At 50.0% G+C, this 14,482-nt stretch overlaps 1 protein-coding gene across 2 annotated transcripts in view; it reads left to right on the top strand.

Moving 5' to 3' along the window:
• The first annotated feature begins 1,338 nt into the window (after positions 1 to 1,338).
• Ypel1 (yippee like 1) overlaps positions 1,339 to 14,482 on the top strand; it is a 45,049-nt gene continuing 31,905 nt past the window's right edge. For both annotated transcript variants that reach the window (XR_007588839.1, XM_050122947.1), the window contains exon 1: positions 1,339 to 1,513. The gene's annotated coding sequence lies outside the window, so the exon portion shown is untranslated. The remainder of the gene's footprint in view (positions 1,514 to 14,482) is intronic.

The raw sequence follows: 14,482 nt of genomic DNA, 5'->3' as shown, positions 1-14,482 counted from the left end.
ACCCCATCATGTCTAAGAGAATCAGTCTTCAGTGGTGCAGCCCTTGCTCCCACAAACAACCACCCCATGCGTGTGCAAGCATCTCTTAAACACAATAGGTCCGTGTCTCTGTCTCTGTGTCTTACACACACACCAGCATACACGCACGCACACAAACACACATGCATGCTTGTTCACACACCCAACCTCATTCGGTGATTCAAAGCCACCTGTAATTCCAGCTCCTGAATATTTGATGCCCTCTTCTGGCCTCCACAGATACCTGTGTGTGGGGGATACGTTAACACATCCGCATACATAGAAACAAAAATAAACCTTAAAAAGTTAGAAGATTAAATCCTTTACAAATAAAAGGGCCAGCCTGATGGTTCACTGGGTAAAGGCACTTTCTGCCAAGCCTGGTAATGTGAGTGCAAACCACAGGACCCACATGGTGGGAGAGAAGCAGAGCTGTTCTCTGTCCTCCACTGCATGCTGAGTGCGCTTGCGCACGCTTATTCACTCAATAATAAGTTTTAGGAGCCAAGTTCAAGATCATCCTTGGGTTGCATAGTTGAGGCCATCTTGAATTACACACACGATATCAAATTCCATCTTTCAGTTAGGAAGAATACGGAAGAGAGTAATCAATCACTTGAGAGTCGCTTAATGGCAACTCATGGGTAATTGGCAACAAAAGCCGCAATCTAATCAATTAGGGGCATTCTCAACACAATAAATCCTAACACTCCAGAGGGCGCTAAGACGAATTAAAATGTGTACACCCACCCTCAGCAGTGTGCTTTTTTTTTTTTTTTAAATCGATCTAAAGAGACCAAGAAAAAAATAACAGGCATATGGAAGAGGCACAAATGTGGACATGAAAAGTGGATATCGGCTCCCTGTTCTGATCTGGGGGTTCCACAGTTCAAGTCCACGGAGATCTGGAGGCTCTCAGTGGTGACTTGGAGACTTGAGAGAGGATGATCGGGATGGAGAAAGCGAAGAAGCTTGCACTCCGGGGGACCCAGCTGCAGCGGTCCTCCTGCCAGCAGCCTGAGGCGCAAACCTGTGGACCCAGGACCCGGACCTGCCCACCGCCCAGCCACTAGCTCGGTCGCCTCGGATTCGGGGCTTAGGGGGTCCCTCGCCAGGCCCCGCCCCTCGAGACCCCCACGATCTCCGCCGAGGCAGGCGGCTCCAACCGAGTCCCCGGGACGCTAAGAAACGCGGGTGGGCGCGTGGGGCAGGGCGAGGGGCGGGGACGCGCGGGGCGGCGGGGGCGGGGCGCGGGCACCGATTGGCCAGCGCGGCGTTCCGAGGCCGTTTATGGCGGCTGGGCCGGGCCACCGCTCCAAAACAAAGGGCAGGCGGCCCGCGGGGCGGCGGCAGGAAGATGCCTCGCGCCGGGCTAGGGCGCCAACGGCCAGAACGCGTCCCGGGCCACGCCGGGACCGCCTGAAAGCCGAGCCCGCGCCGACCGAGCCTGGGCCGGATGGGCGCTGCGGACGGGGCCGCGGACCGCCGAGCGGCCGTGAGTACGGGCGGGCCCCCGGCGGGTGCCTTGCGGCGACCCGACGGTCGGCGGCTCCGGGAGGGCGGGGGAAGCACCTGTTGGGCGCCGGCGGGCGGGGCGGGAGCGCGGAGGACGCGTTGACTTTTTGTTCTGTTTTTCCGGCGGGTTGGTATCTGGTTCATTACGTTTTGGAAGACAATGCAAAACCCCAGTCTTTTGATTTTTTTTTAAGGCCACCCTCCTATTGTTTTTACCCTACCTTAAAAAAAATGGGAAAGGAAATGAATACAGAAGATACCTCCAATAAAGAAATGTTAAATAAGGGGTGGCGTTTTCAAGTTGCATGTACAACAATAACTAAGAGGAGTCGTCCTCATTGTTTACCACTTGTGGCTCTAGGCTTTATTAATGCAGATTGCCAATAGTAGCAACTAAATAAGATGTTTTCTCCTCAATACCTACATAAAAGCTCATCTTTGACGTCCAAATCAGGTCTGAGCTCCAGAGGGGAAAGGCGGCAGAATTTTGTTTTGGATAGATAATAGACGTTGAAAATACCATTTTCCATTCAAAGCTCTTTCTAATTCAGTTGTCTTCTTTTGAATATCCAAAATGTACTTACCTTAATCTGATGTCTTAATCTGATTGAGCGTACCTGCCCCTCGCAGGTGGAACTAAACTACTCAGGTGTCAAGGCAAGGCTCACCTCCTCCGAGGAGCCTTTCCAGGACCTTCTGAGCAATCCACCCTCACCCATCGTCACCTGTGCCGTGTTCTTGTAAATGTGCTAACAAAGTTTGCTGAGTCCCTGCTTCCCCCTCCCCAGGAGCTGTTCTTCTGTGACCACAAGCTGGTCCTGTGGGTGTACGTACGTGTGTAGTGGGATATGAATAAATACGTTCATATATATGTATTTATGCATGTTTTGCATGCATGCATGCATGTAAGTTCGCCATGGGTGTACCTGGTGCCAAAGAAGCCAGAAGAGGATATCAGATCCCCTAGAGCTTAAGTTCCAGTTGGTTGTGAGCCACCATGGGAATGCTGGGAATCCTGCCGGGGCTGTCCACAAGAGTAGCGAGTGCTCTAAAGTACGGAGATATCTCTCCAGCCATTGTCTGTGAGCTCTGAAAAGACTGGGAGGCGTGTGGGAGGATTGCTGCTACCAGGATCTCTAGGCCTTGTGCTCCTGGCCAGCACCCTGTGTGGTTACCATGTCTTATTCTTGCCTTACCACAGCCGTGTAGTCCACCATGTCAGTGGCCAATCTGAGTAATAGTCTGTGTTGTTGTTTTGGTTCAGGGCCTCCTGCATTCCAGGCAGCTGCTCTCCGTCACTTATTCTACCCACAGCTCCAGTTCTGTAAATAAACTTATTTTAGAATAACTTTAGAATGACATAAATATTACAGAAGAGCTGTGGGTGTGGCTCAGTGGTCGAACATGTGCCCAGCACACGGTTCCGTCCCTGCTGAACACGCCAATGAAACGTTTCCAGCTGCTGGGGCCCCGAGGTACTCAGCCTTTAATCCCAGCACGCTGGAGGCAGAGGCAGGAGGATCTCTGAGTTGAAGGCCTGATCTACAGAAGGAATTCCAGAACAGCCAGGGCTACACAGAGAAACCATGTCTTGAAAACAAAACAAAAGTTTCCAGCTCAGCTCTGGTGGTCCCACCAAACCCTCACCCAGTTCACGTCCCTTACTGTGGTGCATTTGGTCAAACCGAATAACTGAGAAGGGTCTGTTCTTTAAATCTCAGGTCGTTTTTGCCTGTTAAAGAACCAAAGCTGGTAAATGTGTGTCCACATCTGTCTTCAGTCACGAAGGGGGGGGGGGGGGGGGGGGGGGGGCAGGGCAGGCTGGGTGGTCTCGGTGGAGGGCTGAAAAGGCACAGGGAGTTTAGACTATAAAGGAGTCGCTCGTTCACAGGACGCGGAACCCAGTCTTATACCAGGCAAGTGGAACGGGATTTAGCAGAGGATTCGGGTACAGATGAGAGAAAATCCTGAGTGGGTGGAGAGCTAAGGATTCTGGGGAAGGCAGTATGAGACAGAATCAGACAGATCAGTTTTGTCCCCAGGGGATGATAACCTCCTATTATAACTCGATGCCTGGGTCCTGTAGACCATCAGCAGACATACATACATGAAGTGAAAAATCCTTAAATGTTTGATTGTTTTATTTAGCATGTGAGTAAATAAAGTCTTTTAGCCAGGCCAGGCATGCCCAGCACTCAACGAGGCAAAGACAGGGATGTCTGTGAGTTCTAGGCCATCAAGGCTACATAGCGAGATTCTGTCTTTAAAAACAAAAACAAAAGTTTAGCCAGGCCTGGTGGCAGAGGAAATGAAGAATTCAAGATATTCCTTGGCTACATACTGAGTTTTAGGCCACCCTGAGCTACGTGAAGCCCTGTGTAAAAACAACGAAAGAAAGGACTTGAGAAATGGCTTCGTGTTAAGAGTGCACACTGCTCTTGTAAAGGACCCACATTTGATTCCTAGCACCCACATGAGGCAGCTCACAGACAGCTGTAACTCTGGCTCCCAGGGGTCTGATACCCCCGACTTTCCTGTCAGATGTGTGTGCATGGAACTAAAAGGCAAGCTTTAAAATCCCGGCTGTGTTTCTGCTTGCCAGCCATCTTCACAGCCAGCGCGCTAGTTGAGGAAAGCAGGCAGCTTTCTGCTGGCTTGTGTCTCAGGCCCGAGCTGTGCAGAGCTATGTTACTGCAGCAGAAGGATGTGCTGTGGGATCTTAGACCAGAAAGCCGATTGCACAACACCGACAGTAGGCATTGTGCCCGGTCATGGCAGAAAGAGGGGGAAGACGAGGGGTTGAGGGAAGAGGTGCTCGAACATTGGTGTGGAGGTGCCAGATCCCCTGAGGGTCCCGAGAGAGTAGGAGGTGGCATCCACAGCAGGCACAGGGCATTTTTGTCTTGGGACCACTGTCCCCAGGTGCCTGAAGTATGGGAGAAAGCGTCTCATCCCGTGATTCAAGTGGGGAAAGAAAGGACATGAGGAAACAAGTAGCTGCCACCAGAGGCCAGCTCTAGCGACACTGTGGCTCTTTGACTCCTTCGGGATCTTTCCGAGCCTGGGTGTAGGTACTGGGCATCTGAATACTCAATTTATATGCTCAGCATCAAAATATAAAATATCCAGGTGCAGGGCCAGTGAAGACACCTGTTGTCAACCCTAAGCACCTGAGTCTGGTCCCTGAGACCCACACAGTGGATGGAGGGAACCACCTCAAAGTTGTCCTCTGACCACACCTGTGGTGCAAACACAAAGGTGCAGACAGACAAGGCCCTTGCTCACCACAGCCTCCAGCCCCATCTTGGCAGTGTCTGTTTACATGAGGGCATTAACAGACTCTCCAGCTTGAGGTGTATCCTAATTTTTCGTTATTACAAGGGAATATTGTGACTGCTTTTATCCAGTTGTTTCGCAAATGTAAACTCCTTCAATCTTCGATCGACCACTCCAGCGCAGGGACATACACCTAGGAATGTTCTGGATGAAAGTCCTCCCCCGGAGGAGGCCTCACTGTGTTTCCCATGCTGGCTGCACATTTTTGGGTTCAGCTGATCTTCCTGTCTGAGTCTTCCAAGTAAAATTATAGACTAGCCCAAGCTCACCTGCTTCTCAGTGGTGGGGTGAGAGCCTGTTAAAGGAATGCTGTGGAGAAGCCTGGGCACAGGTAAAGGTGGGGCAGGTGGTGAAACACGCCATTACTCCCAGCCCTTGGAAGGTAGAGGCAGGCAGAGCCCTGTGAGTTCTAGGTCAGCCCGGTCTACATAGCAAGTTCCAGGGCAGTCACAGCTCCATTGTGAGGCCTTGAGAGCGAGAGGAGGGGGAGTGTGGCCAGCTGGAGGGAACCGTGGCTCCACACTTTATACCGTCGGACATCAAGAGCCTCTGCGCTCCACTCTCCCCCTTAGTCTACGTCTTCCACGGTGCGCTAATTACACCATATGGACATGGGCCCGATCCACAGACTCCTAAAATAATGGTATGTGTTTATTTTAGATCAGAAACTTCTGGAACCCCACATACTGGTTTGCTAAGGAGAAGAAAAGGAGGAAAAAAAAAAACAAAAACAAAAGAACAACAACCAGAAAAACAAAACAAAAGCAGTGTCTGTTGTGGAGGCGGTATCTGCCACACTCGGGCTCCAGTGCCCTTCCCGTGACTTACCTGACCTGGTCCCGACTTACCTGGTCCTGACTTACCTGGCCGACAGCTCGCATTTGCTTTCTAGTTACTTCACAGTGGCTCCTAATTGCTCATTGGGTCTTGCAGTGTTTCCACTGTAGCTTCTGACTGAAAGGCAGTTAGACTGACACACAGCTACCAGGTCAGGGATGGCTGTTGCCTGCCCGCTGCTGTCGAGGATCAGAGCTGCTGAGATGACCTGAAGTTTGTATGCGCGGCTCCTTGAAGGGAATCTAGGAGCTGCTCTGGGGACTGTGACACAGACGGTTAGATAGGGACTGATGGCGGCAGCCAGGCACCTGCAGAACCAGAACAGTGCGGGCTGCCGTCTCTCTACAGAAGTGGAGACCGCTTGGGGTACCTTGGGGATGAAAGAGTCCATCTGCATCAGTCCCCTGTAGTCTGGAAGCGGTAGACACCAGCGGGTTTGGTGTGGGGTCTCGTGACCAGAAGCTTCCACAGGTGCCATCAGTCAGGCCAGCTTCCCTGTGGGAGCTTCTCAGGTCACCTGAGGCTTGAGGGTCATTAACCTTTCATGACTGCTTCAAGTAAGGACATGTCCAGAGCAGGCCACGTGGTGAAGGCCTCTGCCATAGTTTCTCTGCTTTCTGTTCTGATAAACACCACAACCAAAAGTAGTTTAGGAAGGGAAAGGGCGTCTTCATCTTACACTTCCAGGTGCTACTCCATCATCGTGGGAGGTCGAGCCAGGAACTATTGAAGATGTTCTTGCTGGCCAATGCTCAGCTAGCTTTTATCTATTTATTTCTATTTGTGTGTGTGTGTGTGTGTGTGTGTGTGTATGGGTGTTTTGCCTGTGTGTTTGTCTATGCACATGTGTGTAGCTTCTGTGGAGGCCAGAAGAAGATGTCAGATCCCTCAAACTGAAGTTGCAGACAGTTGTGAACTGCCATGAAACCAGGTCCTCTGCGAGAGCAGCCAGTGATCATAACTACCGAGGCATCTCTCCAGTTCTTAATTAACTAGGTCTTGTATATAACTTAGACCTACCTGCCTAGGGTGGGCTGGGCTCTTACACTTTGGTCATCAGTCTGAGAACCTCTCAGAGACACGAGCATAGCCTATCTGATGTGGACAACAATTCAGGTGAGGATGCCAGACATCCTAACATGAATCAAGTTGACATAAAAACTGACCACCAGTCTCCAAATAAGGTGAGTGTGCATTGTGGACTGGGAGAAACAAAGTTTCACAGTGCTCTTGCCCGACAGTGGGCTGTGCACAGCACTCCTCATCAGGGCGCTGGCATGGTTCAGCTGCTCAAGAATTTGCAGCCTCTTAAAGTTGTGAATGCATACCTGTTTACTCTATCTTTTTATTTATGTGTGTGTGTGTGTGTGTGTGCGCGCGCGCCTGTCTTTATGTGCACTATTTGTGTGCAGTACCCACAGACACCAGAAGAGGGCATCAGATCCCCTGGAACTGGAGTTACAGGCAGTGAGTGATGAGCTGCTTGATGTAGGCTCTGGAAACTGAACCTGGGTCCTCTGCAAGAGTGCCAAGTGTTCCTAATCACTGTACCATCTCTCCAGCCCCTGCCTGAAGTATTTAAGTCAAAGCCTGGACCCAAGCTAAACAGTAGGCTAAGGACACATTGAATCTGTGTAAATAAGGTCACTTGCTGGAATCCACAGAGGCTGACTCAAGCATGACTCTGGTGACAGCCCTGGCTTGTGCATGCTGTGCCCAGCCACCCAGCAACCCTGCAGAAGCTGAGTTTTCCTTGGTGAATCTCATGGGCCACCTTGCCTGTTTGTCTGTGTGTATACACATGAATGCAGGGATCCACAGAAGCCAGAGGCCTCAGTTCCTCTGTTCCTTTCGTTATTTTTTTTCTCTTTTCCCTTGAGTGCTTCTAAACAGACCAGTTTTTACATCATTCCTCTGTTTCTCTTACTGGATTTGGGAGTTACACACTCCATTTTTATTTTTTTATTTTTATTTATTTATTTATTTTTGGCTTTTCGAGACAGGGTTTCTCTGTAGCTTTGGAGTCTTTCTTGGAACTAGCTCTTGTAGACCAGGCTGACCCCAAACTCACAGATCCACCTGCCTCTGCCTCCCAAGTGCTGGGATTAAAGGTGTGTGACACCACCGCCCGGCTTCATTTTTATTCTTATAGAAATTTCATCAGATACTTCCAGATTTATCCTTACTTTATCAGATTCAAAGTTAGTTTATAATGACAGTTTGCCTACCAGTGGGCCACGTAGATGATGACTCCCTCAAGACCATCTGCCTCGTATGCATGAGGACTCCTAGTAATGAAATTCTCCTCTGACCTCACATTTCTCAGAAAACACGTCTGTAATTAAACACTATTATCCTTGTGGGAAAATTCCAGGGCTCTAGACACTTTCCACTTGAGCTTTCCCCTGACTGCTGTCATGTGCTGCAGTTGGGTCTTTTTAGACTCTACACATTGTCCACACAGCCCATTTTATTTTCTACTTGTAGTTTTGAGTATGAGTACGTAGAGTTGCCGTCTTGTCTAGAACCGTATCTTTGAACTTCCTTTAGTGATATTTTACTACAGTAAGAACCTTTCAATTGTGTAACAGTGTCATTTCGCCAGTTCTTTTGTTTTTGTTAGAGGGTGGTAGGGAGGACAGGGTTTTGCTGGGTAGTGCAGGCTGGCGCAGAACTCAGAATCCTCCTGCTTTAACCCTCAAAATGCTGAAACTACAGATGTGAGCGTATACCTGATTCTTTTTTTTTTTAATGTTTATTTATTTATTATGTATACAATATTCTGTCTGTGTGTATGTCTGCAGTCCATAAGAGGGCACCAGACCTCATTACAGATGGTCGTGAGCCACCATATGGTTGCTGGGAATTGAACTCAGAACCTTTGTAAGAGCAGACAATGCTCCCAACCGCTGAGCCATCTCTCCAGCCCCCTACCTGATTTTTTATAAAAGTGAATTGGTTCTGTTCTGGGGGATGCTGGGTTGTAGCCCCTCCCTGAGAGACTCTTGCATGGAGAGCTCAGGATAACAGCTGATGGAAATCTTTACGGTTGTTTTGGTTTTTGTGGTTTGTTTGGTTTTGGGGGGAGGGTTGTTTTTGAGACAGGGTTTCTTTGTGTAACAGCCCTGGCTGTCCTGGAACTCACTCTATAGACCATGCTGGCCTCCAGTTCAGATCTGCCTGTGCCTGCCTCTGCCTCCAAGTTCTGGGATTAACTGCGCGGGCCACCACACCTGGCTCTTTCCAAAGTGATTAACTGCGCGGGCCACCACACCTGGCTCTTTCCAAAGTTGACCCTTCCTGAGTACTGTCTGGGTTTCAGTTTACTGTGGAAGCACTTCTGAGCATCAGATACCCCCTTCCCTTGTTCTATGTCTAGTCACGGTTTTATCTTTGTATCTCCTGCTTGGACTTTAGCCCAGACACTTAAGTCTAGTGTTGCTTCATGGAAACTCCTTCATCAATCATTTCTCTGACTCATCTTCAGTTCTGATTCGCTCTTCATCTTATTCCTGTCAATCCCCACTGGATTAATGGTGTTTATTTCTAGTGCTATTTATAATAACTCCTAAATCTGCAAGGTCATTTCCCCTCATTTATTAATCGTGTATCTCTGTAACCGAGCAAGAAGTCCTTCCCTGTGTCCATGGTGTCTGCGAGTCTCTTCTGTCCCTGGTACTGGTGCTTTGTCCTCCTGAGAGCTTTCCTTTTTTTTGGTGGGGGTAGACCTGGCTGTTAGACAAGTATTCTGCCACACTGCGCCATGCCTCAGCCCACTTGGTTATTTTATTTTTACTGTGCTCTTCTGATTTTTAAGATTACATTTGTTATTGAATTGGGGTGTGCCACGGTATACAAATGGAGGTCAGGGGGCCGCTTTGGGAACTGGTTCCCTCCAACCACCACGAGGACGCGGGTGATCCTTCTCAAGTTACCATGCCTGGTGACAAGTCCCTTTTCCCACTGAGCCATCTGGCCAGCTCATGGCCATGTTGTTCTTCCGGTGGGGATCTCGGGACTGGAAAACATAGACTTTCTCCAAACCAGCTATGTGCTTGCACCTGCCCTTGCCAGGTGCCTTAGGACCTTTTGCAAAAACCTATCTATTGGGAATTCCTGAAGCCTTCTGACTGGTGGAATCGGGGGCTGTGCTATGGTTACTGTCCCCGTGGGGCTGCCAGATGCTTTCAGGGCAAAACAACCGCCATGCTCAGCAGAGACTTCTGCAGGATGGGGTCATCCTGTTTTAACCTCACATTGTTGCTTTGAGGAAACGGCCCAGGTGGGATGTAGCGGTGCACCAGAAATCCCAGGTACACAAGAGATGGACAGTGTGTTGAAAGCCAACTTGAACTAAATAGAAAGCCTGTTTTGTGTGTGTGAGAGAGAGCTAAAAAGATGCCATTAAAGGCTAGATTCAACAATGACAACAACAAAATTTTTTTAACTGTTTTATTTGGTTATCAATTTTTAATACCTCTTTATGGAAAGATTGGTCCAAATGTGATAGATCGTAGTTTGAGACTGGAAGTTGACTTTTCTTTTTTCTTTTTCTTTTCTTTTGAGACAGGGTTTCTCTATGTAGCCCTGCCTATTCTGGAACTCACTCTGTAGACAAGGCTGGCCTTGAACTCACAGAGACCCACCTGCCTCCTGAGTTCTGGGATTAAAGGTGTGCGCCACCACTGCTAGTGCAAATTGACTTTTGATAGATTAAACTATCTCTTTTTCATTTACTCTTTTAATGTATGAGTGCTCTGTCTGCATGTACAGCTGCAGGCCAGAAGAGGGCACTAGACCCCACTATGTGGTTACTGGGAATTAAACTCAGGACTTCTGGAAGAACAGCCAGTGCCCTGAAGGCCATTATGTGTATGTGCATGTGGCCAGTGCCTGTAGAAGCCAGAGGGGCTGGGTCCTCTGGAGCTGGAGTTGGAGGCAGTTCTGAGCCTGCTGACATAGGTGCTGGGAACCAGACCCCACCCTTTGCACACCCAGACACTGCTCTCCAGACAGGGTTTCTCTGTGTATCAGCCTTGGCTGTCCTGGAACTCACTCTGTTGATCAGGCTGGCCTCAAATTCACAGTGATCCTCCTGCCTCTGCCTCCCAAGTGCTGAAATTAAGAGTGTGCGCCACCACACCTGGCCTTCTAGTTGTTGCTCTGAAACAGGGTCTGCCATTGAACTGTACCGCCATGCCTGGGCATTACGTTGCACCATGGGTGTTGGGGCTCTGAAATCGAGCCCTCTTGCTTCAGAGTAAAGGGCAAAGGCACATCACTGACTGAGCCGTCTTTCCAGCAATATGCTGACAGATTTTCAGTTTATTGACAGACTTTGGTTTAGTTTAGTGAGATTTTTCTTTTGGAGAACTTGAAGCTCATTACTGAGTGTCCACACATATACACGCACATTTATATGACATACATACATGTATATGACACACACTCATCTGTTATCTAGGTATGCTTTCCAGAGTTCACAGTGTGCATGCCTTGGCGAGATGCAGTAGTCAGCAGCATACTGCGCAAATGTCCGTAATGTACCTGATACACAGGAGGCCATGAGAGGACCTACTCAGGAGCTCCGCTCTACCAGAACCACTGGGTTTGATTTTGAAGCAATGATGGCATTTGGGTGTTGATGTCTCAGAGTCCCCCACAGGTTCACCTGGCCCCCAGCTAGTGTTGATCTTTGGAAGGTTGTAGGGTCTACCTGGAGGAGGCGGGTGATTAGGGTAGGCCTTTAAAGGTAGTGTCTTCTTGTTTTGGCTTGTTCTCTCTGCTTCCTGGTCCACAGACTCCCGCCACCAGACAGGAGTTGCTCTGCCATCATACCCTTCCTGTCACAAAGAACTGAAATCCCTCAGAAACTGAGTTGGGATGAACCACATGAAGTTGTTTCTGTCTCAGTAACCCAGAAACAACTACTACGGTTTCCATGGTTCCAGGGCTGTGCTCTCTGCTTTGGCAGACCAGGCAGGGCAAACACAGTTGTCCCAGAGCCTCTCTCTCTCCAGGAGGCAGTGACATGTCTGTGATCTGTTTTGGGTCCCACAATGGGCCATGTTCCAGCACATGGACAAAGCATCAACCGCTGTCAGGAAAAGAGGCAGGAGAAGAAATCAACAGCTTCAAGGCCAAGAGAATGCGGACACAGGAGTGACCTGTTAGCCCAAGATCACTGAAGATAACAATGTTTTCTGTGAACCTAGCCAGTTCCCCGCCTCCATCATCTCTAAGACTCAGTGATGTGGGGCCAGGTGCATCTGTTGCACTGGGAACCCAGCACTCCATGCGGAGGTCACCAGCCTATGAGTCTGAGGGGACCCCATGCAGGCTGCCAGGTTGTCCATGTCGTCTTAGAATGTTATAGACGCTTGTATAAATACAGCTGTAATGGAAGTGAATGGCGCCCCGTGAAAGTGGAGCCCCTGGAGAGCAGTGTCGCAGACGAGACTGTATCTTATGTCTCCTGTGTGAGTGGCCAGCTGGAAGCAAATGAAAGCCCCAACCCCATGCTGTCTTATACCTGTGACACGGGAAGATACTCAGATATGGCCGTACTGGCAGACAGGATATGTCCTGACCCCTCAGCTCCCAGAGCTGATCAGTGACACACCTGTTGTCTACCAAAGACAAGCCATCCGTGGGGCCACTACGCACTGACCAGCCTGAGGGCTGCTGCGAACCCACAAGCTACCGTGAGCACTTGTGGCAGTCGCCCAAAAGAACACATGCAGCCATGTGGCCATGACATTGCACCCAGAGCACAACTTGGACGGCACAGTGGCATCCCTTGGGGCCATCCATACACAGGACACAGCTGCCATGACAGAAACACTAAAACCAAACGAGGTGGTGTCAAGATGGGGCACTGTGGAAGGGCACAGTCACCCAGTGGTTTTGGATAGGCCCAGGACGGGAGACAGCCTGGGGGAGCTTTAGATGCTCTCCTGCCTCCAAGACCCATTGCATGCATCGTCTGCGGAAGCGCGAACCCTGGTGGTGCTGGAGGCTTCAGGAAAGGTGGAGTCCACAGGGTTGGTTTCTGCTGAGGCCTTGCGTCAGCCTGCCAACACCTGTCTCCCCTGGTGGCTTTGACTGCCTTGCAGTGTGGGCCGCAGGTTTAAGAGGAATCTCCTCTGTCAGGCCCACCCTGACGACCTCATTCTCACTGAGGACCTCTTGACAGTTCCTTTGCATTTTTTAAAAGACCCATCTGGAAACTACACGCCTGAAATCTCAGCCAGTACTCAGGATGCTGAGGCAAAAGGCTGACGGGCTTGAGGCCAACATGAGGAAGACTCAGTGCTCAAGGGAAAATGTCAGGGAGCGAAAGGTCTTGGGTGTAGGCTCAAGGGGGCTCAGCGTGAAGAGCATTGGCTGGACTGTTGGACGTGAGGAGTTTACTGGAAAGGTAGAAAACCGAATGGCGGGGACTCCAGAGTGCCAGGCCCAAGAGCAGACAGCATGGGGGAGGAGGGCTCCGAGAGGAATCAGACCCGTGTGGTAGAAGTAGGCCGCGTAGCTCTCTGAGGATAGACCCTGCAGCCTGGTGCTCTGAGGCAGGCAGGGTGGGGGCTGCTGTCCATGTTCTGTGATGTAGACCTGAGACTTAGGTGAGTCAGTGCCTGTCGGTGTCTGGGAGAGGAGAAGGGGCTGCTGCAGGTGCTGTGGCCTGAGCAGCTGTGGATTCTGGATTCTCACGTTCCAGTCTTAAAGAGTCCATGGCATGGGACACACACTGCTATCCCCACACCAGAGACACAGAGACCCACAGATCCCTGTGCTTGCCAGCCATCCAGCTTAGCCTGATTGGCAGTTCCAGGCCACTGAGGGACCCTGTTTCAAACACGGAGGGCTGGTGAGGTGGCTCAGCAGGTGAAAACTTCTGCTGTGCAAGCCTGCAACTCTGAGTCAGTCTCTGGAACCTACGGAAAGCCAGATGGATCACACTTCAGCTGCAGCACTGCTGCGGTGGAATCTGCAGTGGCAGGAACAAAAGACCCCACAATGACATGATGGAAGGAGAAAACCAGCTCCTAAAAGTTGTCCTATGGCATCTTCATGTGTGTCATGATCTGTGCATGCCTACGCTCATACACATGCAACATACACACAACAGTACTGAAATCCAACTAGGAGGGGTGTAGACTGCGCTTCGCAAAGGACCTGAGCTCGATTCCCAGCACTGATACGGCTGATGCGGCAGCTCACAGCCATTTGTAACTTCAGTTCCAAAGGACCCAACACCCTCTACTGGCAGCCACGAGCACTGCATGCACATAGTGTACAGACATACATGCAGGCAAATATTCATGCACATAAAATAAAAATAAACCTAAAACAAAACAGTTGGGTGGCTCCTGAAGAAAGACATACACAGTTGATTGACCTCTGCTCTCGATATACACACACCCATACACATGAACATTCATGTACACGTAAACACACATGCACACACCCCAAAATTACTGGGAATACAAGTCAGCTCGGGGGAGCTCACTGGCTTAGCATGTGCAAGGCCCTGACTCCCATCTCCAGTGCTGTACAGAAGCAACACAGCATCTGGCTAGTCTGGGGAGCTGTTTTCCTTAACTGGCAAGTAATAATGTCGCCAGGTAGTGGTGGTGCACGCCTTTAGCCCCAGCACTCAGGAGGCAGAGGCAGGCAGATCTCTGTGAGTTCGAGACCAGCCTGGTCTACAGAGAGAGTTCCAGGACAGACTCCAAAGCTACAGAGAAACCCTGTCTCAAAAAAAAAAAAAAAAAAA

The sequence above is a fragment of the Alexandromys fortis genome, unplaced genomic scaffold, assembly GCF_014885135.2.
Source record: "Alexandromys fortis isolate MF-2015 unplaced genomic scaffold, M_Fortis_MF-2015_v1.1 scaffold_219, whole genome shotgun sequence".
Taxonomy (NCBI): Eukaryota; Metazoa; Chordata; class Mammalia; order Rodentia; family Cricetidae; genus Alexandromys; species Alexandromys fortis.
The sequence above is the reverse complement of the archived record's forward strand: the minus strand, read 5'-3'. Positions and strand labels throughout refer to the sequence as shown.